The sequence below is a fragment of the Ascaphus truei genome, chromosome 7 (genome assembly GCF_040206685.1).
Source record: "Ascaphus truei isolate aAscTru1 chromosome 7, aAscTru1.hap1, whole genome shotgun sequence".
Lineage (NCBI taxonomy): Eukaryota > Metazoa > Chordata > Amphibia > Anura > Ascaphidae > Ascaphus > Ascaphus truei.
Window position 1 is genome coordinate 38,702,102 of NC_134489.1, and position 25,605 is coordinate 38,727,706.

General features: G+C 53.8%; 1 protein-coding gene across 2 annotated transcripts in view; it reads left to right on the forward strand.

Moving 5' to 3' along the window:
- Window positions 1-16,764: 16,764 nt before the first annotated feature.
- Window positions 16,765-25,605, forward strand: part of SEMA6C (semaphorin 6C) — a 163,798-nt gene continuing 154,957 nt past the window's right edge. The window contains exon 1 of one of the 2 annotated variants that reach the window (XM_075607766.1): window positions 16,765-16,973. The gene's annotated coding sequence lies outside the window, so the exon portion shown is untranslated. The remainder of the gene's footprint in view (window positions 16,974-25,605) is intronic. The other variant, XM_075607768.1, reaches the window with a different exon arrangement.

Here is a 25,605-nt window from a genome sequence, read left to right on the forward strand (position 1 = left end):
ACAGGTGGCTCAATCAGTGGCTCAGTCTTCAACTGAGCCACTGATTGAGCCACCTATGCTGACGCAGGGTTATCCTTAAAATCTGACCTATTGGTGGCTCTTGAGGACTGGAGTTGGCCGCCCCTGCTCTAGATTATAAGCTCTGGGGATCATTACCTTCTGGATCGGTGTGTGCATGCTGGTCCTTCTTTGGTATGTCATTCTGTAGTTTCTATCACTCTGTACCCCACTGTACCGCGCTATGGAATATGTTAGCGCTTTAGAAACACACGAGAATAATAGTAATAATAATGATCCATTGGTGGCACGAAGCAAATACCCTCATTGCATCAAGGGTAACACGAGCGACAATGTGTTAGCAATAATGAGGGTGATGGCGTCCTGCCAATATATACCTGCTACGGTCCTGTTGTTGGCTAGCAATGAAGTGTAAACTCTTCCCAAGGTCGCTGTGCCCTTCAGCAGGTCTCAGAGACTCGTCCTTTTGAAGTATACTTAGACAGGGCGGTTGACAGCTTAAGTCTTAAAGTCAATGGTTTGGGGGCTTTTAAGAGAGAGGGGCATGTCTGGAGCCTAGATCAAATGGGAATGCCTCTCGCAGCAACACTGCCGCTCCCTGGACCGCAAGTGGGGCAGAAGTCACCCAAACTGCCCCCCATATAAACGATTCGCATTATTTTCAAACCAAGTAGAAAAATATGGAGTCAAAGGAAAGTTATTTGGTGGCGACAAAGACCAGTGGGATGGCTAATAAATCCTAAGACACTGTCGCCTCTTTAATCATAGTGTCACATGTGATACCACATTCAATGTGTTTATTTCACATTTATTTCTAACGTGCTGCTCAGCAAGGAACTCAGTACTACAGCGCGTGTGGGAACTTAGGGAGGACGCCCATCCAGGACCTAGAACCTACCGGGGAATGATGAGGAAGACCCCCAAAGAGCGGGCAACAAGAATGGGAGCAGGAAAGATGGCTGCCAGGGTATTAGGGTCTGTTTAATAGGGAAGGTTTTTAATCTCTTCCGGTAATAATAATAGCATGTTCTTGCATAGCGCTGCTAGTTTTACATAGCGCTTTACAGAGACATTTTGCAGGCACAGGTCCCTCCCCGTGGAGCTTACAATCTATGTTTTTGGTGCCTGTGGCACAGGGAGATAAAGTGACTTGCTCAAGGTCACCCGGGAATTGAACCAGGTTCCCCTGCTGCAAACTCAGTGGCAGTCAGTGCCTTTAACCACTGAGCCGCTCCTTCTCCCTATAGGGCAGGCTCCCTATAGGGCAGGCTCCCTGAAATGACCTCAGGGCATTTGTTATGGGATAAGAGGATCTACCGAGCTGTTTCTATAAACACCAGTTATGGAAAATGAGATTGTTTATTTAATAATTTAGGGCCATATTCTACTGTATGGTGTACACTCAAAAGAAGACAGGGGTGCCCAATGCTACATCCAATTGACACATCATATATGGTAATATGTACAAAGTTTAAATACTTCAATAATAATATTTTCTTGGTTATTTAGTTAAACCCTTTGGCCAAAGCGTCATGCCACGCTCAGTAGCACTCCTTTTGACATAAATATATATATATAAAGTGACATGGGGTAAAGACAGCACTCCCAAAAAAAACCCCACCAGTAGAAATTCCGTTGGCGTGCTCCCTGCCACACGAAAAGGTGAACGAAGAAGAAAAATGGCAGTGCACAAGCAACAAGAACTCGAGTAAAAAAAATAAAATGAAAAAAAAAAATCGAGTAAAAAAAATATTTATTTAGCACATAGCAAAAAGTAGTGAAGGAGGTGAGAGCGACAACGCGTTTCGCACCTCCGTGGGTGCTTTGACACCTGCTTGTGCGGAAGTATCAAAGAAAAGTAGATTGATTGACATCACGAGGGATGTTCAAGATACAGTAGCAAAAAAATGAAGTTTGCAGCCTCCAGACAATGTATGTATGTGTATATAAATATCCCTACGGTTTGATATTTCAGCTTGGATTTGCTGCGTAGGAAAGGGTCCATTATTTAGCCGTAATAACACCTAGGAAGTGAACAAGCTCGCCAAGATGAACGTGTGGGGTTCTACGTGAGATTTACATCTCCAACCCACAGTCGCGCTGGGATCAATAACATTAGGCGAGAGGAATGGGCTTAGTCATGTGGGAGGAGAAAGATGCGCAGGTATCCATCAAAGAACCAGATAATTAGCTGCTAAAGTTAGATAAATAGTTGTTAAAAGATCAGAGCAATTTATATAATGAGGCTTAAACTGCAGCACAGGACCTACAGGAGGGAAGAGGAGGATGTTGTGGGTGGAAAGGATTTATTTATTGCACGCATTTCACGTTCTTTCTTCAGGCGTGTTTGTTGGACTCTATAAATGGCGGAGAAATACACAACTCTGTATTTTTAGGAGCAGTTAGGGGAGGAGTTATAGGGAACGGTTATAGGAGCAGATAGGGGAGGAGTTAGGGGAGGAGTTATAGGAGCAGTTAGGGGAGGAGTTATAGGGAGCGGGTATTAGAGCAGTTAGGGGAGGGGTTATAGGGAGGGGTTATTGGAGCAGTTAATGGCGGGGTTATAGGAGCAGCTAGGGAAGGGGTTATAGTAGGCGTGAAAGGAGGAGTCAAAGGGTTATTGAAGTAGTTCATGTAGGAATTATAGGGGTTGGATTTAGGCGATTTGATAGCTGTAAAAGGAGCAGTTATATAAGCAGTTTAGGGAGTGGGTAAAGAGTTAGGGGAGCGGTTATAGGAGCTGTTAAGGTAGGAATTCTAGAGAACCCCCATCCCAGACACGCAGTGTGAGCTCAGGAACCCCCGTCCCAGACACACTGTGTGAGCTCAGGAGCCCCCGTCCCAGACACACTGTGTGAGCTCAGGAACCCCCGTCCCAGACACGCTGTGTGAGCTCAGGAATCCCCGTCCCAGACACGCTGTGTGAGCTCAGGAACCCCCATCCCAGACACGCTGTGTGAGCTCAGGAACCCCCATCCCAGACACGCTGTGTGAGCTCAGGAACCCCCATCCCAGACACGCTGTGTGAGCTCAGGAACCCCCGTCCCAGACACGCTGTGTGAGCTCAGGAGCCCCCGTCCCAGACACGCTGTGTGAGCTCAGGAACCCCCGTCCCATACACGCTGTGTGAGCTCAGGAACCCCCGTCCCAGACACACTGTGTGAGCTCAGGAACCCCCATCCCAGACACGCTGTGTGAGCTCAGGAACCCCCGTCCCAGACACACTGTGTGAGCTCAGGAACCCCCGTCCCAGACACGCTGTGTGAGCTCAGGAACCTCCATCCCAGACACCCTGTGTGAGCTCAGGAACCCCCATCCCAGACATGCTGTGTGAGCTCAGGAACCCCGATCCCAGACACATTGTGTGAGCTCAGGAACCCCCATCCCAGACACGCTGTGTGAGCTCAAGAACCCCCATCCCAGACACACTGTGTGAGCTCAGGAACCCCCATCCCAGACACGCTGTGTGAGCTCAGGAACCCCCGTCCCAGACACACTGTGTGAGCTCAGGAACCCCCATCCCAGACACACTGTGTGAGCTCAGGAACCCCCATCCCAGACACGCTGTGTGAGCTCAGGAACCCCCGTCCCAGACACACTGTGTGAGCTCAGGAACCCCCGTCCCAGACACACTGTGTGAGCTCAGGAACCCCCATCCCAGAGACACTGTGTGAGCTCAGGAACCCCCATCCCAGACACACTGTGTGAGCTCAGGAACCCCCATCCCAGACACGCTGTGTGAGCTCAGGAACCCCCGTCCCAGACACATAGTGTGAGCTCAGGAACTCCCGTCCCAGACACGCTGTGTGAGCTCAGGAACCCCCGTCCCAGACACACTGTGTGAGCTCAGGAACCCCCGTCCCAGACACACTGTGTGAGCTCAGGAACCCCCATCCCAGACACGCTGTGTGAGCTCAGGAACCCCCGTCCCAGACACACTGTGTGAGCTCAGGAACCGCCGTCCCAGACACGCTGTGTGAGCTCAGGAACCCCTTTCCCAGACACACTGTGTGAGCTCAGGAACCCCCGTCCCAGACACACTGTGTGAGCTCAGGAACCCCCATCCCAGACACACTGTGTGAGCTCAGGAACCCCCATCCCAGACACGCTGTGTGAGCTCAGGAACCCCCGTCCCAGACAAGCTGTGTGAGCTCAGGAACCCCCATCCCAGACACGCTGTGTGAGCTCAGGAACCCCCGTCCCAGACAAGCTGTGTGAGCTCAGGAACCCCTGTCCCAGACACACTGTGTGAGCTCAGGAACCCCCGTCCCAGACACACTGTGTGAGCTCAGGAACCCCCATCCCAGACACACTGTGTGAGCTCAGGAACCCCCATCCCAGACACGCTGTGTGAGCTCAGGAACCCCCGTCCCAGACACATAGTGTGAGCTCAGGAACCCCCGTCCCAGACAAGCTGTGTGAGCTCAGGAACCCCCGTCCCAGACACATAGTGTGAGCTCAGGAACCCCCGTCCCAGACACACTGTGTGAGCTCAGGAACCCCCGTCCCAGACACACTGTGTGAGCTCAGGAACCCCCGTCCCAGACACGCTGTGTGAGCACAGGAACCCCCGTCCCAGACACGCTGTGTGAGCTCAGGAACCCCCATCCCAGACACGCTGTGTGAGCTCAGGAACCCCCATCCCAGACACGCTGTGTGAGCTCAGGAACCCCCGTCCCAGACACGCTGTGTGAGCTCAGGAGCCCCCATCCCAGACACGCTGTGTGAGCTCAGGAACCCCCGTCCCATACACGCTGTGTGAGCTCAGGAACCCCCATCCCAGACACACTGTGTGAGCTCAGGAACCCCCGTCCCAGACACGCTGTGTGAGCTCAGGAACCCCCGTCCCAGACACACAGTGTGAGCTCAGGAACCCCCGTCCCAGACACGCTGTGTGAGCTCAGGAACCTCCATCCCAGACACCCTGTGTGAGCTCAGGAACCCCCATCCCAGACATGCTGTGTGAGCTCAGGAACCCCCATCCCAGACACACTGTGTGAGCTCAGGAACCCCCATCCCAGACACGCTGTGTGAGCTCAAGAACCCCCATCCCAGACACGCTGTGTGAGCTCAGGAACCCCCGTCCCAGACAAGCTGTGTGAGCTCAGGAACCCCCATCCCAGACACGCTGTGTGAGCTCAGGAACCCCCGTCCCAGACAAGCTGTGTGAGCTCAGGAACCCCTGTCCCAGACACACTGTGTGAGCTCAGGAACCCCCGTCCCAGACACACTGTGTGAGCTCAGGAACCCCCATCCCAGACACGCTGTGTGAGCTCAGGAACCCCCGTCCCAGACACACTGTGTGAGCTCAGGAACCCCCGTCCCAGACACACTGTGTGAGCTCAGGAACCCCCATCCCAGAGACACTGTGTGAGCTCAGGAACCCCCATCCCAGACACACTGTGTGAGCTCAGGAACCCCCATCCCAGACACGCTGTGTGAGCTCAGGAACCCCCGTCCCAGACACATAGTGTGAGCTCAGGAACTCCCGTCCCAGACACGCTGTGTGAGCTCAGGAACCCCCGTCCCAGACACACTGTGTGAGCTCAGGAACCCCCGTCCCAGACACACTGTGTGAGCTCAGGAACCCCCATCCCAGACACGCTGTGTGAGCTCAGGAACCCCCGTCCCAGACACACTGTGTGAGCTCAGGAACCGCCGTCCCAGACACGCTGTGTGAGCTCAGGAACCCCTTTCCCAGACACACTGTGTGAGCTCAGGAACCCCCGTCCCAGACACACTGTGTGAGCTCAGGAACCCCCATCCCAGACACACTGTGTGAGCTCAGGAACCCCCATCCCAGACACGCTGTGTGAGCTCAGGAACCCCCTTTCCCAGACACACTGTGTGAGCTCAGGAACCCCCATCCCAGACACGCTGTGTAAGCTCAGGAACCCCCGTCCAAGACACACTGTGTGAGCTCAGGAACCCCCGTCCCAGACAAGCTGTGTGAGCTCAGGAACCCCCATCCCAGACACGCTGTGTGAGCTCAGGAACCCCCGTCCCAGACAAGCTGTGTGAGCTCAGGAACCCCTGTCCCAGACACACTGTGTGAGCTCAGGAACCCCCGTCCCAGACACACTGTGTGAGCTCAGGAACCGCCGTCCCAGACACGCTGTGTGAGCTCAGGAACCCCTTTCCCAGACACACTGTGTGAGCTCAGGAACCCCCGTCCCAGACACACTGTGTGAGCTCAGGAACCCCCATCCCAGACACACTGTGTGAGCTCAGGAACCCCCATCCCAGACACGCTGTGTGAGCTCAGGAACCCCCGTCCCAGACACACTGTGTGAGCTCAGGAACCCCCATCCCAGACAAGCTGTGTAAGCTCAGGAACCCCCGTCCCAGACACACTGTGTGAGCTCAGGAACCCCCGTCCCAGACACGCTGTGTGAGCTCAGGAACCCCCATCCCAGACACGCTGTGTGAGCTCAGGAACCCCCATCCCAGACACGCTGTGTGAGCTCAGGAACCCCCGTCCCAGACACACCATGTGAGCTCAGGAACCCCCGTCCCAGACACACTGTGTGAGCTCAGGAACCCCCGTCCCAGACACACTGTGTGAGCTCAGGAACCCCCGTCCCAGACACACTGTGTGAGCTCAGGAACCCCCGTCCCAGACACACTGTGTGAGCTCAGGAACCCCCGTCCCAGACACACTGTGTGAGCTCAGGAACCCCCGTCCCAGACACGCTGTGTGAGCTCAGGAACCCCCGTCCCAGACACACTGTGTGAGCTCAGGAACCCCCATCCCAGACACACTGTGTGAGCTCAGGAACCAATATAATAGGAAAAGCTGCACACCACAATAAATAGAAATAAAGATACTTGCAAAGACCGGTGCTCCTGGTTCAGGGATAATCCAGTATATGGAGAAAGATGAATGATCCAGGGCAACTTCGGATTTTTTCAAAAGGAATTTAATCAGCACAAAAAACACAACGTTTCATCCTTCCTAGAGGACTTTATCAAGTGAAGCCAGTCACTTGATAAAGTCCTCTAGGAAGGATGAAACTTTGTGTTTTTTGTGCTGATTAAATTCCTTTTGAAAAAATCCGAAGTTGCCCTGGATCATTCATCTTTCTGAGCTCAGGCACCCCATCCCAGACACAGAGCTCAGGAACCCCCGTCCCAGACTCACTGTGTGAGCTCAGGAACCCCCATCCCAGACACACAGAGATCAGGAACCCCCGTCCCAGACACACAGAGATCAGGAACCCCCGTCCCAAACACACAGAGATCAGGAACCCCCGTCCCAAACTCACTGTGTGAGCTCAGGAACCCCCATCCCAGACACACAGAGATCAGGAACCCCCGTCCCAGACACACAGAGATCAGGAACCCCCGTCCCAGACACAGAGATCAGGAACCGCCGTCCCAGACTCACTGTGTGAGCTCAGGAACCCCCATCCCAGACACACAGAGATCAGGAACCCCCGTCCCAGACACACAGAGATCAGGAACCCCCGTCCCAGACACACAGAGCTCAGGAACCCCCGTCCCAGACAAACAGGGCTCAGGAACCCCCGTCCCAGACACAGAGCTCATGAACCCCGTCCCAGACACATTGTGTGAGCTCAGGAACCTCCATCCCAGACACAGAGCTCATGAACCCCGTCCCAGACACATTGTGTGAGCTCAGGAACCCCCATCCCAGACACACAGAGCTCAGAAACCCTTGTCCCAAACACACTGTGTGATCTCTGTAACCCAATTCCCAGACACACAGTGTGAGCTCTGGAACCCAATTCCCAGACACACAGTGTGAGCTCAGGAACCCCCATCCCAGACACATTGTGTGAGCTCAGGAACCCCCATCCCAGACACACAGAGATCAGGAACCCCCGTCCCAGACACACAGAGATCAGGAACCCCCGTCCCAGACACAGAGATCAGGAACCGCCGTCCCAGACTCACTGTGTGAGCTCAGGAACCCCCATCCCAGACACACAGAGATCAGGAACCCCCGTCCCAGACACACAGAGATCAGGAACCCCCGTCCCAGACACACAGAGCTCAGGAACCCCCGTCCCAGACAAACAGGGCTCAGGAACCCCCGTCCCAGACACAGAGCTCATGAACCCCGTCCCAGACACATTGTGTGAGCTCAGGAACCTCCATCCCAGACACAGAGCTCATGAACCCCGTCCCAGACACATTGTGTGAGCTCAGGAACCCCCATCCCAGACACACAGAGCTCAGAAACCCTTGTCCCAAACACACTGTGTGATCTCTGTAACCCAATTCCCAGACACACAGTGTGAGCTCTGGAACCCAATTCCCAGACACACAGTGTGAGCTCAGGAACCCCCATCCCAGACACATTGTGTGAGCTCAGGAACCCCCATCCCAGACACACAGAGATCAGGAACCCCCGTCCCAGACTCACTGTGTGAGCTCAGGAACCCCCATCCCAGACACACAGAGATCAGGAACCCCCGTCCCAGACACACAGAGATCAGGAACCCCGTCCCAGACACACAGAGCTCAGGAACCCCCGTCCCAGACACGCTGTGTGAGCTCAGGAACCCCCATCCCAGACACGCTGTGTGAGCTCAGGAACCCCCATCCCAGACACGCTGTGTGAGCTCAGGAACCCCCGTCCCAGACACACCATGTGAGCTCAGGAACCCCCGTCCCAGACACACTGTGTGAGCTCAGGAACCCCCGTCCCAGACACACCGTGTGAGCTCAGGAACCCCCGTCCCAGACACACTGTGTGAGCTCAGGAACCCCTGTCCCAGACACACTGTGTGAGCTCAGGAACCCCCGTCCCAGACACACTGTGTGAGCTCAGGAACCCCCATCCCAGACACGCTGTGTGAGCTCAGGAACCCCCGTCCCAGACACACTGTGTGAGCTCAGGAACCCCCATCCCAGACACACTGTGTGAGCTCAGGAACCAATATAATAGGAAAAGCTGCACACCACAATAAATAGAAATAAAGATACTTGCAAAGACCGGTGCTCCTGGTTCAGGGATAATCCAGTATATGGAGAAAGATGAATGATCCAGGGCAACTTCGGATTTTTTCAAAAGGAATTTAATCAGCACAAAAAACACAACGTTTCATCCTTCCTAGAGGACTTTATCAAGTGAAGCCAGTCACTTGATAAAGTCCTCTAGGAAGGATGAAACTTTGTGTTTTTTGTGCTGATTAAATTCCTTTTGAAAAAATCCGAAGTTGCCCTGGATCATTCTTCTTTCTGAGCTCAGGCACCCCATCCCAGACACAGAGCTCAGGAACCCCCGTCCCAGACTCACTGTGTGAGCTCAGGAACCCCCATCCCAGACACACAGAGATCAGGAACCCCCGTCCCAGACACACAGAGATCAGGAACCCCCGTCCCAAACACACAGAGATCAGGAACCCCCGTCCCAAACTCACTGTGTGAGCTCAGGAACCCCCATCCCAGACACACAGAGATCAGGAACCCCCGTCCCAGACACACAGAGATCAGGAACCCCCGTCCCAGACACAGAGATCAGGAACCCCCGTCCCAGACTCACTGTGTGAGCTCAGGAACCCCCATCCCAGACACACAGAGATCAGGAACCCCCGTCCCAGACACGCAGAGATCAGGAACACCCGTCCCAGACACACAGAGCTCAGGAACCCCCGTCCCAGACAAACAGGGCTCAGGAACCCCCGTCCCAGACACAGAGCTCATGAACCCCGTCCCAGACACATTGTGTGAGCTCAGGAACCTCCATCCCAGACACAGAGCTCATGAACCCCGTCCCAGACACATTGTGTGAGCTCAGGAACCCCCATCCCAGACACACAGAGCTCAGAAACCCTTGTCCCAAACACACTGTGTGATCTCTGTAACCCAATTCCCAGACACACAGTGTGAGCTCTGGAACCCAATTCCCAGACACACAGTGTGAGCTCAGGAACCCCCATCCCAGACACACTGTGTGAGCTCAGGAACCCCCATCCCAGACACACAGAGATCAGGAACCCCCGTCCCAGACTCACTGTGTGAGCTCAGGAACCCCCATCCCAGACACACAGAGATCAGGAACCCCCGTCCCAGACACACAGAGATCAGGAACCCCGTCCCAGACACACAGAGCTCAGGAACCCCTGTCCCAGACACACTGTGTGAGCTCAGGAACCCCCGTCCCAGACTCATTGTGTGAGCTCAGGAACCCCCATCCCAGACACACAGAGATCAGGAACCCCCGTCCCAGACACACAGAGATCAGGAACCCCCGTCCCAGACACACAGAGCTCAGGAACCCCCGTCCCAGACACATTGTGTGAGCTCAGGAACCTCCACCCCAGACACAGAGCTCAGGAACCCCCGTCCCAGACACATTGTGTGAGCTCAGGAACCCCCATCCCAGACACACAGAGCTCAGGAACCAACATCCCAGACACACAGAGCTCAGGAACCCCTGTCCCAGACACACTGTGTGAGCTCAGGAACTCACTTCCCAGACACACTGTGTGAGCTCAGGAACCCCCGTCCCAGACACATTGTGTGAGCTCAGGAACCCCCATTCCAGACACACAGAGCTCAGGAACCCCCATCCCAGAGACACTGTGTGAGCTCAGGAACCCACTTCCCAGACACACTGTGTGAGCTCAGGAACCCACTTCCCAGACACACTGTGTGAGCTCAGGAACCCGTCCCAGACACATTGCATGAGCTCAGGAACCCCCATCCCAGACACACTGTGTGAGCTCAGAAGCAGCCCTGACATTCACCTGCTGCAAATCAAGACTGACTAGAAGTAGAGGCTGGAGAGAATGGGGGTGGGGGGGTGTTAGAGGTTGGAGAGAATGGGGGGAGGTGGGGGGGGTAGAGGCTGGGGAGAATGGGGGGAGGCGGGGGGGTAGAGGCTGGAGGGAATGGGGGGCTGGGGTAGAGGCTGGGGAGAATGGGGGGAGGCTGGGGTAGAGGCTGGAGAGAATGGGGGAGGCAGGGGGTAGAGGCTGGAGAGAATGGGGGGAGGCAGGGGTAGAGGCTGGAGAGAAAGGGGGGAGGCAGGGGGTAGAGGCTGGAGAGAATGGGGGGAGGCGGGGGGTAGAGGCTAGAGAGAATGGGTGGAGGCCAGGTGGTAGAGGCTGGAGAGAATGAGGGGAAATGGGGGGTAGAGGCTGGAGAGAATGGGGGGGGGAGGCAGGGGGTAGAGGCTGGAGAGAATGGGGGAGGCTGGGGTAGAGGCTGGAGAGAATGGGGGAGGCTGGGGTAGAGGCTGGAGAGAATGGGGGAGGCTGGGGTAGATGCTGGAGAGAATGGGGGGGCGGTGGGGTAGAGGCTGGAGAGAATGGGGGAGGCGGGGGGTAGAGGCTGGAGAGAATGGGGGGAAATGGGGGGTAGAGGCTGGAGAGAATGGGGGGGGAGGCAGGGGGTAGAGGCTGGAGAGAATGGGGGAGGCTGGGGTAGAGGCTGGAGAGAATGGGGGAGGCTGGGGTAGAGGCTGGAGAGAATGGGGAGGCTGGGGTAGAGGCTGGAGAGAATGGGGGAGGCGGGGGGTAGAGGTTGGAGGGAATGGGGGGGCGGTGGGGTAGAGGTTGGAGAGAATGGGGGGAGGCGGGGGGTAGAGGCTGGAGAGAATAGGGGAGGCTGGGGTAGAGGCTGGAGAGAATGGGGGAGGCTGGGGTAGAGGCTGGAGAGAATGGGGGGAGGCGGGGGGTAGAGGTTGGAGAGAATGGGGGGGCGTGGGGTAGAGGCTGGAGAGAATGGGGGGGGCGGTGGGGTAGAGGCTGGAGTGAATGGGGGGGAGATACAAATCGGGTCGGACGTTTTACAGCCGTTAGGAAATGGGCAGACCGGGTCGGCCACAAGGTTCTTACCGGCCACTAACTTCCATGTACCTACATAACGCCATCAGCGTGTTACTGCACTTACACACACACACGTGTGCGCATGGACAGACACGCACACGCGTGTATATAAATCACCAGATAGTAAGTGTTGATTTATCCGTTTCAGCTGAATCTTTCCACATTTTCAGAGCTGTCATTAACCTCGTTTGCCAAGGAAACCTGTATCCAATTATTAAACAATTGTGTTACAAGATGGCAATGTGACTAATCCCCTCACTGCCAAAGGGGTCCGCATTTGGTTGGTTGCTATGGATCTTGCATTGGAAAGGGGTTAGCACATACAGTTTGCTCAGAGCACAGCCCTGTACACATACACACCCATACATAGAATAAATACAAAGGCTACAGACAGATCCCAGCAGGAGCTTCTCGGGGAGGGGGACAAGGGGATGACAGGAAAAGCCTGTTCTGTTTCATGATCTATCTTTGCAAAAAAAAACCCCACCCCCCCTTGCTTCCCAAATCACAGAGGAGAGGTGGAGAGGGGGTCCGTGTCTGGGGGGGATGCAGGCAGATGGAGAGGGGGAACGCGTAAGAAGTAGTGTCCGATGCTGCCAGATACACAGACAGCTGGGTGCAGAAGATGTCAGCTGGCTTTAGCAGTTGCCTTGTGTTAAAGGCCAGCATTGTATTCTGCTCTGCAATACATTAACTTTCCCCTCTATACACCTCCCGGCTAAGTCTAAAAAGGTGTATTTGGCCGCAGAAAAAATGTGCTTAATAGAAGCTTACAGCGGTTTGTATTAAAACCATAATTATATATATATTTTTCTTATAGAGCTGACAGTGTTATCAGCTCTGCACCATAGAGTATACATATATACCTAGTCCTAGAGAAGTAAATGGCATAAAGATATATATATATATATATATATATATATATATATATATATATATATATATAGATAGGGCGACCAGATTTGTCCCGGTTTTTATGTCACGCATGTGCGATCGGCACTTCCTGGCTGCTCATGCACATACACGATCGGCACTTACGACTCGGATCGTTTGCCAGTCGCTCATGCGCGATCAGAGCTTGCTGGTCGCGCATGCGCACGAGCAGCGGGGAAGGCGCACTTCGCGCATGCATTGTCAGTGCTCACCAGGGGGATCCTAAAACCGGGACAGAGCCCGAAAAAGTTAGGACAGAGCCAAAAAAAAACTGGGACTGTCCCGGCACTTCGACCGAGCTACTAATTGAGCCACCAGTGCTGAAGCAGGAATATCCTGAAAACCTGACCTGTTGGTAGCTCTTGGGGACTGGAGTTGGCCGCCTCTGTGTTAGGTGAAGTCATGTTTTCGGTCGGAAAGGGCATACCGGTCACCAAAATGGACACTAATGATGCCAACACCAAGTGACTTAATACACCTCCCCAAACACAACACGTGGAGACAAAACGGAGCGGACCTGGGATACTCGGGACATGCGTTAACCTCAGGGGAAATAGTGTCTGTTGCTGATGTTGAGAACGGCCCGTTAGTGCTCAGTTAACGACCTCTGTGGGTCTGGACCTTGGAAAGTGGGAGCTCTGAAATGAGCTAGCTCTTATATAGTACGTCTAACATGGGCCCCGTTTAACGTCTTTGCTACTCTGGCCCCTCTACTTTTAGCCCTCGGACTTACCACAGTAGCTGAGGATGTGGCCCGAGTCCCTGATAACTATTTACTGGACCACACGTGGCCCTCGGTCAGACGGCAGGAGTAATACAGACACAGTACGGGTAATTCACTCCGTTTACTATACACTTATTAAACTCAGCCACCTTGTGATCCTCAGCACAGGGTCACTACACACTGCACACATATACAACACCATCCCCAAATAGCGCAGCGCGGGTGTGAGTCGGTGTCAGTGGTGTAGTAGCCACTGAATCCTGGGCACGTTGGCGTGTGATGGTGCCGGCACTCCGTGGGAGCTGGTGGTGTACCCAGCCTGTGGCAGGCCTGTGCTTCAGTACCACTGTGTGTACACAGCCGTTGAGGGTCTCCTCCAGTAATGCGTGACCTCTTGTCCACGCTGAAACTGTAGCTCTCTGCTCCTGATGCCACGGGTACTCTCAGCAGACCTCGAACTGACCCGGTAGCACTCAAGTCCGTGCAGGCCTGAACAAACATGGCGGCCTCCCACTTTGGTAAAGGCTCCTCTCTCCCTCATCGTTCGTCCTCTTACTATTGGGTGCTCTCATGTCCAGAGCACCTCGGAGAGGAACGTGTGGCAGTGTGAGTGGGTGTGAGCTCATCACACAGGGGGTTACACTACTACATCACACCAGGCTGAGCAGGTCAGATCGCAGGGAGGAGGACATCAAACTCTCAGCATGACACATATTAGTAGCCTCTCTCTTTATTATTTATTATTTCTGATTAGTTCATTCTCTGACCCGAGGAAGACATTGTCAGCACAGTGTTTGTGTCACGCCATGTTCACTTTATAGATGTGAATATATGGCCTGTGCTCTCAGGATTGTGTGTGTGTGTGTCTTTGCTCTCAGGATTGTGTGTGTGTGTCTTTGCTCTCAGGATTGTGTGTGTATCTGTGCTCTTAGGAACAGGGTGCTGTGTGTGTGTTTGTGTGTGAGCTCTAAAGCAGGGTACTGTATATCTGTGCTCTCATGAGCAGGGTTCTGTGAGTGTCCTGTGCTCTCAGGATTGTGTGTGTCTGTGCTCTCAGGAGCACGGTACTGTGTGTGTGTGTGTGTGTGTTTGTGTGTGTGTGTGTGTGTGCGCGCTCTCGGAAGCAGGGTGCTGTGTGTGTGTGTGTGCTCTCAGAATCAGTGTGCTGTGTGTGTTTGTGTGTTGTGTGTGTTCCCAGGAGCAGGGTGTTGTGTGTGTGTGTGTGTGTCTGTGCTCTCAGGAGCAGGGTACTGTGTGTGTGTGTGTGCTCTCAGAATCAGTGTGCTGTGTGTGTTTGTGTGTTGTGTGTGTTCCCAGGAGCAGGGTGTTGTGTGTGTGTGTGTGTGTCTGTGCTCTCAGGAGCAGGGTACTGTGTGTGTGTGTGTGTGTGTGTGTGTGTGTGTGTGCTCTCAGGAGCAGGGTGCTGTGTGTGTGTGTGTGTGTGTGTGTGTGTGTGTGTGTGTGTGTGTGTGTGTGTGTGTGTGTGTGTGTGTGTGTGTGTGTGTGTGTGTGTGTGCTCTCTCAGGAGCAGGGTGCTTTGTGTGTGCTCTCAGGAGCAGGGTGTTGTGTGTGTGTGTGTGTGTGTCCGTCCTGTGCTCTCAGGAGCAGAGTGCTATGTGTGTGTGTGTGTGTGTGTCCTGTGCTCTCAGAAGCAGGGTGAAAATAAACCGCAAGCGAAAGGCACATGACATAAACATGAGAGATACACTTAATGCACACAAGAGACCACACTTAATCCCAGAGATTGTGGCACGCACACTGGTTCAGCTCCGGCACACTGTGTTGTGGTCTCTTTGTTCTTGCAGAAGGGAGGACTCAGGAATATGGGGACCTGTGCCCCCCTCCCTTCTCAGTGACACAAAGACAGATGACACTGGGAGCTGTGACATGATCTAACCGATTCAGTCCAAGTCCAATTAGTATCACCAACGCGGCCAGCGCCGTGCGCGTGCTGCTACAGGAGTGGGGCGGCTTTTTATCACCTTCTGGGAAAGGAGCGGGCTCAGGTAGCTGGGAGCCCCCGTCCACTTAACCTTTTCACTACTGGAAGGATTGGCGACAAACTGCAGGGGGATGAGGTCAGAGATGTCCCTGAAAGGACACAGAGCTGTGTGATAGGGGCAGAGATCTGGGAGGCCTAGAAGGGGTTAAATCAGGGTCGGGTAACTCCAGTCCTCAAGGGCCACCAACAGGTTAGGTTTTCAGGATATCCCTGCTTCAGCACAGGTGGCTCAATCAGTCCCAGCTTCAGAACAGGTGGCTCAATCAGTGGCTCTGTCATAAGCCACCTGTGCTGAAGCAGGGATATCCGGAAAACCTGGATTGTCGGAGGCCCTTGAGGACTGGAGTTGCCCACCCCTGGGTTAAAAGGTAAGATCAGTGCGATAGGACAGAGCCATGTGCTAGGGACAATGCAGGGGGTCTCCCTGCAGCAAAGGGGTTAAAGGGTGTGATATTAATAATACTGGTACAAGAAGAGGACAGGTGCGTGTGCTAGTGATATTGCAGAGATCCTACAGAGGGTCACATCATCAACGTAACCTGTGTCCTGTGGCTTGAAAACGAGAGGTAACGCTCCATGTATTATTCCTGGTATTATTCCTGGTATTATTCCTGGTATTATTCCTGGTAAAACATGTTATTAATAAATAAACAGCACACTATGATAGTACAAATCCGAGTGCTCAACATGGGTTATAGGACGCTGCGCCAGTGGAAATGTAACAGTTATGGCACCTGGGGCTAGGAACTGGTAAAAGGACAGAGCACAGCGGTGGCACTAGGGCAGGGGTGGGCAACACCAGTCTCTCAAGGGTCGCAGACTGAGTCACCTGTGCTGAAGCAGGGATATCCTGAAAACCTGACTTGTTGGTGGCCCTTGAAGACTGGAGTTTCGCACCCTTGCGTGACTAGGGGCACAGATAGGGGTGACGGTATCGGGGGCTGTGTGCAGGGAGGAAAGAGATGTGCCAGAGCACAAGAGAGCACGGCGCAGCCGCGGGTTACTCTTGATGCCCTAACCCCTTTCTGGGGCGGTAACACCGGCATTGAAGAAGGTGCAGGAATTAAAGGTATAAGGTAAGGGGGCAGGGAGGGGACATCTCCAGGGAGGCAGAGGAGCAGACAGCTAATTCAGCAGGAGAGATCCAGGCTCTGAGAGCCAGGGACATAGAGAGAGAGAGAGCCAGGAGAGAGAGGAGGAGCAGTGAGAGCAGTGGGAGAGGCAGTGGATGTTATTGGTGCTGGATGTTCAGGGAGGGATGGTGGGCAGGCGCAGAGTTACGGGTTCTTGGCATGCACTTCTTGTTTTTCCTCTGCCTTCAGTTTAGACACACGGATCAGCCTTCGCTCCACATCGGGATTATTACAACTCCGCAGCCCAGGAATCGGGGGGCATGCACGGTACCCCTCCCCACCTGGCAACTTCTCGTTTTTCCCCAGCTGACCCCCCCTCTGCCTTCCTTCGGGAGGAGACTCTTGGTGTACTGGTCCTAGAGGTAAGGCGATGGTCTCTGTCCTGTCAGTGGGGGTTGAAAGGGGCTGCTAGATTCTTCCTCTTAACATTCTGGGATGCTTTGCCAGTGCGGCTCAGACAATGCTGCTATGGCGCCAACATAGGCTGCAGCGCAGTACAATGGGGAGACGGAAGACCAAATAACAAACTGTTTCGATTGTAAGCCTTGCGGGTCAGCAGTTTGCTGCCCTGGCGTTTCTTTGTTGCTCTTGCTGTATACTACATTGACTGGGTTAAAAAGGTGATGTTTTAGTGGAGGGGGTTTGCAACTCCAGTCCTCAAGATCCCCCCCCCCCCCAACAGGTCAGGTTTTCAGGATATCCCTGCTTCAGCAGAGGTGGCTCAATCACTGGCTCACTAGTTGACTGGCCAACTCCAGCCTTCAAGGGCCCCCAACGGATCAGGAGTTACGGATAGCCCTGCTTCAACACAGGTGGCTCAATCAGTGGCTCAGTCTCCGACTGAGCCACTGATTGACCCACCTGTGCTGAAGCAGGGATATCCTGAAAACCTGACCTGTTGGGGAGAGGGGGGGTTCTTGAGAACTGGAGTTGAAACCCCATGCTTTAGTGCATTAACCCGCAGTACCGCTGCTTTTTATAAGCATGATTGTTTTGTTGCCTTGGGCAGTTGGGTGCGGGTGAGAGAGCAGCAGGAGGTTTATCACTAAGAAATATTAATCTTGCCCTGGTCTCCAGCTCACCCTGCAGAGCGTCTCCTGATTGTGACGGCTTTTAAACCCCCTCTCTCCCTGCGAGCAGCACAGCAATGCATGCGTGTGTCTTCTGTGAGCAGCAGACCAGAGCTGGTGGAGTATCAACATGTATCAATATGGAGCAATGCCGAGGATGTCAGGCGGCTTTCACAGATGATGGTTGGACTTGAAACGGTGTAATGGGACAAAACCAGGGAGAGCTGGGGGCTTGTGCTCCCCTAAAACTGCACCCCCTTATCCTTCCCCTGCCAGAGCAATGCCTTCCCTGTGACAGGGTTAAAACAACAGACACCCTAAACTATAATTGAATCCCCTGCAATGATGACTGCTCCCTGTCACTGCCTATTGCCCCACACCCTCTTCTAAATAGCTCTGGGGCAGGATTGCCAAGTGGGTTATTATATGATAGTTTCAGTATAGGGTCAGTACAGTACCACACGAAAGGAACCGCTCTGCCAGGGGGGGCTGTGTGCTGCTTCTAGTTAGATGTATATCTAGTTAGATGTCCTCCAAGGAGATTAGCATTAGGTGCTGGAAGTGTACTCTATACCATTATACAACGCAGCACGCTTTTATTTTGTAGGAGGTCATTTCTTTTCCCCTGAACGGAAATATGCTGGTTTAACCTCTTTGCTGCCGGATTGTACGTTTTTATTAGGCTTTACGATGGCCCATATTAACTAAGCTCTGCTTTTCCGTAAGACACCGTACGGCCAACTCGCTCACACCGCGTTGCGATGCCGATTCCTTGCGCTGGAGAAGATGTTAGCCCCATGCGTTTGAACGGAAGGACCTCTTCTCCCGTACGGGGGCAAGACTTTCTCCCAGCATATTAGATGAGGGGCCTAAGATTCTGAAGATGGCGCAAATGCCAAAAAAAACGCAATTGTGCCAGAATTTTTTTTTTACAGAAATTAAACAAAAAAGTTGCACTGTGGCTTTTAAGCGTCGTTATCTCCTCGGTGAAAGTTTGATACATCAACCCCCTCCACCAGCTGCGCACGAAAACGTACGCAGAAGTTTGCAGGAGACCAACGCAACTTATCCCTTTAATGTTTATTTTACATCCCCTGCACAATCTCCAGCCTCCCCCTGTGTTATTTCCCATGTATTCCCTTGTGGTTTTGACCATAATACTGTTTTCTATCTGGGATTCTTCGTCCATCGGGAAGTATATCCCAGGACATACTTGAAAACGAGAGGTAACTCTCCATGTAGTACTTCCTGGTCATTTTTTTGTTATGAATAAATAAATCTGGTGCCGTTTTTCTCGCTGGGTGACTGATAAATAGCCCCTGCGTGTCAGGTTACCCCGCTGTAACAGTGTGAGGATCACAATTGTGCCCACTTAGCAGGACACACGCTGCGTGACTTGCTGCAGCAGCTGCGGGGTTTGGCAGAATAACATTCCCTGGAAGATTGCTCTTTTTTCCTGAGCATTGTTTGGACTGTCAGAGGCAAGGGGGCCCCGTTTCGGGGTCTGGAGAATATCTTGCAGTATTGTTAAGCTGCTCGGAGGGGGGATTGCAGTTACTGGCTGTCCCTTGTTAATTGTAGCGCTTGTACCGGCGGTCCAGCTATGTATATATGTATGTATGTATGTATGTATGTATGTATGACAATATAGATGGCAGTTGAACCGCGTCGGTTTTGCGGCACGCTCCGTAGTGCAGGTAGAGTCACGGATTGAAAGTTAGCCGCTGCGGACGCGTTCTGTGTGTCCCTGGCGCGTTTTGTGGAGTCTGACATTGTTCCCCTGTTGTCATTGTGCCCAGATTTGTAACAATGCTTCTCCTGATGTCTCTGTGGTGTAGCGAGGAGGGAAGTGGGCGTCTCTGTCCCAGGGCTGTAGCTGTCCCTGGGGCCTCTTTAATAGAAAGCAGGTATGTGTCCCCAGTATCTCTCTGCTGCTGCTGCGACGTGAGCCTGTGCCCCTGAGGTTTGCATTGGAAGGGCAGAGTGGGATGGCTGCCTGATGGGATAAGAGCTACAAATCTCATTATTGGGGGGAGACGGGAGTTCTAGATTTGTGGCGTGTCCCTTATGTGCATTAATGTGTCCTTGAGATATGTGTGTGTGTATGTATGTATGTATATATATATATATATATATATATATATATATATATATATATATATATATATATATATATAAATATAAAATAATATATACAGGCATACCCCGGTTTAAGTACACTCACTTTAAGTACACTCGCGAGTAAGTACATCTCGCTCAATAGGCAAACGGCAGCTCACGCATGCGCCAGTCAGCACGTCCTGAACAGCAATACCGGCTCCCTACCTGTACCGAAGGTGTGCGCAAGCGGGGAGACTATAGAGCCTGTTACAAATGGGTTATTTACATCAGTTATGCATGTATATGACGATTGCAGTACAGTACATGCATCGATAAGTGGGAAAAAGGTAGTGCTTCACTTTAAGTACATTTTCGCTTTACATACATGCTCCGGTCCCATTGCGTACGTTAATGCGGGGTATGCCTGTATATATTTTTTTATTTTTTTTATATATATATATATATCTTCTCTCTCGTCTCCCTTCAACTCTAGTCCTCAAGCGCCCCCTCTCCCCCCTCCCCCCACAACAGGTCAGGTTTTCAGGATATCCCTGCTTCAGCACAGGTTGCTCAATCAGAGGCTCAGCCTTCGCCTGAGCCTCTGATTAAGCCACTTGTTCTGAAGCTGGGATATCCTGAAATCCTGAAAACCTGACCTGTTGGGGGGGGGGGGGCTTGAGTACTGGAGTTTCTTAAGGTATTGTGCTTGATTTCTCTATAGGTCCGCCCCCCTCCCATCAGATTAACCCACTCACTGCCATCGCGACTGGTAACTTATCACCCATGAAGGGATTGGCCCAGTGTTCTTTCCTGTGCTCACCCTTTGTTTGCGGGATTAACCCTTAAACAGCTGGATGTGCAGGACACAGGCTACTCATTGTCCATTGCCATAACTTTCCCATGTTTGCTGCCCTCGTGCACTTCAGTGGTTACGGTGTGCGACACTAACCACTGCGATGTCTCATTCATTTGCAGACAGTCTTGCTGTCCCTAAGTGGCTCCCCTTTGTGTGTCCGCTACGACAGTGGGGCTCGGCTTCGTCGTGTATTGTTATTTTAGTACATACCTGAAGGAGTTAATATTTGCTCCCCCTATAACTGCATGTTATAGAGCAGGAGTAGCCAACTCCAGTCCTCAAGGGCCACCAACGGGTCAGGTTTTAAGGATATCCCTGCTTCAACACAGGTGGCTCAATCAGTCCCTGCTTCAGCACAGGTGGATCAATCAGTGGCTCAGTTGAAGCAGAGATATCCTTAAAACCTCCCCTGTTGGTGGCCCTTGAGGACTGGAACTGGCCACCGAGCCACTGATTGAGCTACCTGTGCTGAAGCAGGGATATCCTTAAAACCTGTCCTGTTGGCGGCCCTTGAGGACAGGAGTTGGCCTCCCCTGTTATAGAGGGACATTGTTTGTGTGTTAGCATGGGGACTTCAAGCACTAACAACCACAATCTAAACAAGAGCAGGATACAGGGGAACTATGGAAGGGTCATTTAGAATATACATCTGGTAATCTCCCTCCATCGGTGCGTCAGTGTTACACGCACAGCACGCAGCAGGAGGAGGGCCACGGTTCTTGACACGATCTGTACTGCCACTAATTGAGCATTCGGTCCCTCGCTGTCGGTTTTTCCCGCTGTGTCTTGCACGGAGCGGGCGCCCGACGCCGTGCGCCCGGGAGATTAGTGTCAGAAGGCTGAAAACTTGATAAACAAGTTTCTTTTATTTGAGGCCGACGCACGCAGATCAGACACTGAAATTGCCGGCGAGCCGCAGAAATCAGCAGCCCGCGAGCTCTCGGGGTAACGCGGACTAAACGAGCAGGCAGGAGACCTGCTGTATACCATGCGAGCTGTCATAACAACGTGCGGATTAATATACCACATGGGAGTATTGATGTTCCTGCCTCTGACGCAAGTATTTTAGGCAATTTATCTTGTTGGTCTAAATCAGGGGCGCTCAACTCCATTCCTCAAGCCCCCCCTGCCCCCCAAAAGGTCAGGTTTGAAGGATATCCCTGCTTCAGCACAGACGGCTCAATCAGTCCATGCTTCAGCACAGGCAGCTCAGTCAGTCCTTGCTTCAGCACAGGTGGCTCAATTGTCAGTCTTCGACTGTTCAGGCCTCTGTGCTGAAGCTGGGATATCCTTAACACCTGACCTGTTGGGAGGAGGGGGGGCACTTGAGTACTGCAGTTGCCCACCCCCGCTCGAAATGGTAAAATAAAAAAGAGACGCAGAAATGTATGAGCAAAACTCCTCCCATTACGCCTTCTACCCACGCCCTACTTCTAGAAATGAGTAAAACGTGGGACCCACATGTATACACACACATGTATACACACATGTGCACTGGTATGTACACACACGTGCACTGGTATGTACACACATTTGCACTGGTATGTACACACACGTGCAGTGGGGTCTAAGTATCGGGGCGAACGTGGCACTATTCAGGGGCAGAAGATATATCAGGGGAAAACCTTTTTGTTTTCATTGGGACGGTTTTCTTTGATACCTGGCGGCGCCGTTATTTCCCCCCAGAACTGCCCCACCTTTGCCTTATCGCTTCACACTTTAACGAGGAGCGAGGGGGGTCTGTTTAGTGTCTCTTCTCTCCCAGAGGCAGCTGTCTCAGTGTATAGGGCCATGTCATTAAACGGAGCTAGAGAAATGGAAGGGTGAAACCCCTCTGAGTCAGAGCAGCCTGCGGGGCATTGCAACGTGCTGCAGACCCCAGAGCAGCCTGCGGGGCATTGCAACGTGCTGCAGACCCCCAGAGCAGCCTGCGGGGCATTGCAACGTGCTGCAGACCCCCAGAGCAGCCTGCGGGGCATTGCAACGTGCTGCAGACCCCCAGAGCAGCCTGCGAGGCATTGCAACGTGCTGCAGACCCCAGAGCAGCCTGCGAGGCATTGCAACGTGCTGCAGACCCCAGAGCAGCCTGCGAGGCATTGCAACGTGCTGCAGACCCCAGAGCAGCCTGCGGGGCATTGCAACGTACTGCAGACCCCAGAGCAGCCTGCGAGGCATTGCAACGTGCTGCAGACCCCCAGACCAGCCTGCGAGGCATTGCAACGTGCTGCAGACCCCCAGAGCAGCCTGCGAGGCATTGCAACGTGCTGCAGACCCCAGAGCAGCCTGCGAGGCATTGCAACGTGCTGCAGACCCCAGAGCAGCCTGCGAGGCATTGCAACGTGCTGCAGACCCCAGAGCAGCCTGCGAGGCATTGCAACGTGCTGCAGACCCCCAGACCAGCCTGCGAGGCATTGCAACGTGCTGCAGACCCCAGAGCAGCCTGCGGGACATTGCAACGTGCTGCAGACCCCCAGAGCAGCCTGCGAGGCATTGCAACGTGCTGCAGACCCCAGAGCAGCCTGCGGGGCATTGCAACGTGCTGCAGACCCCCAGAGCAGCCTGCGAGGCATTGCAACGTGCTGCAGACCCCCAGACCAGCCTGCGAGGCATTGCAACGTGCTGCAGACCCCCAGAGCAGCCTGCGAGGCATTGCAACGTGCTGCAGACCCCAGAGCAGCCTGAGAGGCATTGCAACGTGCTGCAGACCCCAGAGCAGCCTGCGAGGCATTGCAACGTGCTGCAGACCCCAGAGCAGCCTGCGAGGCATTGCAACGTGCTGCAGACCCCCAGAGCAGCCTGCGAGGCATTGCAACGTGCTGCAGACCCCCAGAGCAGCCTGCGAGGCATTGCAACGTGCTGCAGACCCCAGAGCAGCCTGCGAGGCATTGCAACGTGCTGCAGACCCCCAGAGCAGCCTGCGAGGCATTGCAACGTGCTGCAGACCCCCAGAGCAGCCTGCGAGGCATTGCAACGTGCTGCAGACCCCCAGAGCAGCCTGCGAGGCATTGCAACGTACTGCAGACCCCCAGAGCAGCCTGCGAGGCATTGCAACGTGCTGCAGACCCCCAGAGCAGCCTGCGAGGCATTGCAACGTGCTGCAGACCCCCAGAGCAGCCTGCGAGGCATTGCAACGTGCTGCAGACCCCAGAGCAGCCTGCGAGGCATTGCAACGTGCTGCAGACCCCCAGAGCAGCCTGCGAGGCATTGCAACGTGCTGCAGACCCCCAGAGCAGCCTGCGAGGCATTGCAACGTGATGCAGACCCCCAGAGCAGCCTGCGAGGCATTGCAACGTACTGCAGACCCCCAGAGCAGCCTGCGAGGCATTGCAACGTGCTGCAGACCCCAGAGCAGCCTGCGAGGCATTGCAACGTGCTGCAGACCCCAGAGCAGCCTGCGAGGCATTGCAACGTGCTGCAGACCCCCAGAGCAGCCTGCGAGGCATTGCAACGTGCTGCAGACCCCAGAGCAGGGAAAGGGGTTGTCGCTGACCTTTGAAGTGGAGAGACAAACTGTTGGTGCAGACTCACCTTTCATAGCCTCAAGAAGCATATATTAGATTGTGACTGTGTGACTGCGCTGTGCTCACTATCAGTGCCGCTGTGTGACTGCGCTGTGCTCACTATCAGTGCCGCTGTGTTACGGCGCTGTGCTCACTATCAGTGCCGCTGTGTGACTGCGCTGTGCTCACTATCAGTGCCGCTGTGTGACTGCGCTGTGCTCACTATCAGTGCCGCTGTGTGACTGCGCTGTGCTCACTATCAGTGCCTGTGTTACTGCGCTGTGCTCACTATCCGTGCCGCTGTGTGACTGCGCTGTGCTCACTATCAGTGCCGCTGTGTGACTGCGCTGTGCTCACTATCAGTGCCGCTGTGTGACTGCGCTGTGCTCACTATCAGTGCCGCTGTGTTACTGCGCTGTGCTCACTATCAGTGCCGCTGTGTTACTGCGCTGTGCTCACTATCAGTGCCGCTGTGTTACTGCGCTGTGCTCACTATCAGTGCCTGTGTGACTGCGCTGTGCTCACTATCAGTGCCACTGTGTTACTGCGCTGTGCTCACTATCAGTGCCTGTGTGACTGCGCTGTGCTCACTATCAGTGCCGCTGTGTTACGGCACTGTGCTCACTATCAGTGCCGCTGTGTGACTGCGCTGTGCTCACTATCAGTGCCGCTGTGTGACTGCGCTGTGCTCACTATCAGTGCCGCTGTGTGACTGCGCTGTGCTCACTATCAGTGCCGCTGTGTGACTGCGCTGTGCTCACTATCAGTGCCTGTGTGACAGCGCTGTGCTCACTATCAGTGCCGATGTGTGACTGCGCTGTGCTCACTATCAGTGCCGATGTGTGACTGCGCTGTGCTCACTATCAGTGCCGCTGTGTTACGGCGCTGTGCTCCCTATCAGTGCCGCTGTGTGACTGCGCTGTGCTCACTATCAGTGCCGCTGTGTGACTGCGCTGTGCTCACTATCAGTGCCGCTGTGTGACTGCGCTGTGCTCACTATCAGTGCCGCTGTGTGACTGCGCTGTGCTCACTATCAGTGCTGCTGTGTGACTGCGCTGTGCTCACTATCAGTGCCGCTGTGTTACTGCGCTGTGCTCACTATCAGTGCCGCTGTGTGACTGCGCTGTGCTCACTATCAGTGCCGCTGTGTGACTGCGCTGTGCTCACTATCAGTGCCGATGTGTGACTGCGCTGTGCTTACTATCAGTGCCGCTGTGTTACGGCGCTGTGCTCACTATCAGTGCCGCTGTGTGACTGCGCTGTGCTCACTATCAGTGCCGCTGTGTGACTGCGCTGTGCTCACTATCAGTGCCGCTGTGTGACTGCGCTGTGCTCACTATCAGTGCCGCTGTGTGACTGCGCTGTGCTCACTATCAGTGCTGCTGTGTGACTGCGCTGTGCTCACTATCAGTGCCGCTGTGTTACTGCGCTGTGCTCACTATCAGTGCTGCTGTGTGACAGCGCTGTG